The following is a 1510-nucleotide window of genomic DNA, read 5'->3' on the forward strand; positions in this document are numbered from 1 at the left end:
GACTCTTCCGTGAAGACCAGATTTGTACAAGTATGTCTTTAAATTGGAATGGTGTACCCCAACTCCAGTGTCTCCAGGTCTTTCCAAAAGTGGGTTTTGGACAACTCTTCTCACAATCCTGCGAGCTGTTCTGTCTGTGATATTTCTTGGTCTTCCAGATCTTGTTTTAACTTCCACTGTTCCTGATGACGGCCATTTCTTAATTACATTCCAAACTGAGGATATTGGCATCTGAAAACGCTTTGCCATCTTCTTATAGCCTTCTCCTGCTTTGTGAGCGTCAACTGTTTTCAGTTTCAGTTTTCTAGACTCTGCTTAGAAGAACCCATGGTGCTGATTGTTGAGGCAAGGTCATTTAAAACCTTAAGATTGACATCACCTGGTCTTTCCAGACCCTGATTGAGAACAATCCATGACACTGTCAGGTCTCAGCTTTTCAAAGAGTGCGGTGCATGCTAGAAACTCTGCAGGGTGCCCAACCTTTTGCAGACGCCATATTTTTGTTTTCTGTTATTTTAAGAGTGTAAATGATGGAAATAAAATCTTTAAAATGTTTTGTCACATATAATACAAATGTCTAATGTGTCATTTGATGCCTTTTGGAGATTTTTCCAGTTTTCTTTACAAATTTTTACCTGGTGTGCCCAAACTTTTGAGACCCCCTGTACTTAAGCATAAATATTGATTTAAATCAAACCACCTGAGGACAGTTACTTGATTTGGAGTTGTTGTTACTTCTTACCTTCGCTTAGTTCTTGTATGAGTCCTCATTACCTGTCATTACGAGCTGACTTGCATAAAAACTAAACTTAAATCCCACACATGCATTTTGGCTGACCATAAAGAGAACATCTAATAGATCTGACAGGTCTAATGGACAATTACTTCTCTTGTGAAAAACCACACACCAACCACAGTGGCTTTTATTGTTCGGAAAAGGCACGCTGAAACAATGCTGGATTTCACAACGCACTTGGCACGTCAACATATTGCCATTAAAAAAGCTTTATTTTCCCATTTGAATCCTCTGCTGACCAATCCCTGGCTACTGACTCTTCTTAATGACATAAAGTGGTGATTAAAACAAAGAGGCCACAAGATCCATTACGGTGAGAAAGTAGATAATACAAAGTTGAGATAAGAACTGTCTCAAGTCTTGGTGGATGTTTTTTTTACTAAAAACAAAACACTTCCATACGTCACCCTTGAGGTTTTCCTCTCGTTCCCCCAAAAACTGTAAATGAACCCCAGAGCACCGGCCTGGACGTGCACTCATAAATCAGAGCTCAGCAGCTTCATCAACACCATGAGGATGTGGGTGTGCTGAGAAGCCTCACCCTCACCGAAACCCACCGAATCAAACATAAGACGTCTTAGTTAACAGAACTCTGCGTTTGACAGTATTTATAATCTGTTACTTGACCAAAAGAATTACGTGCTTTAGTCTGTTCGCCACATGCTGCGTGACCGTGGGGTCGAGGTTTTGAGCGATCAGATAACAATGAACGGC

The sequence above is a fragment of the Etheostoma cragini genome, chromosome 15 (assembly GCF_013103735.1).
Source record: "Etheostoma cragini isolate CJK2018 chromosome 15, CSU_Ecrag_1.0, whole genome shotgun sequence".
Lineage (NCBI taxonomy): Eukaryota > Metazoa > Chordata > Actinopteri > Perciformes > Percidae > Etheostoma > Etheostoma cragini.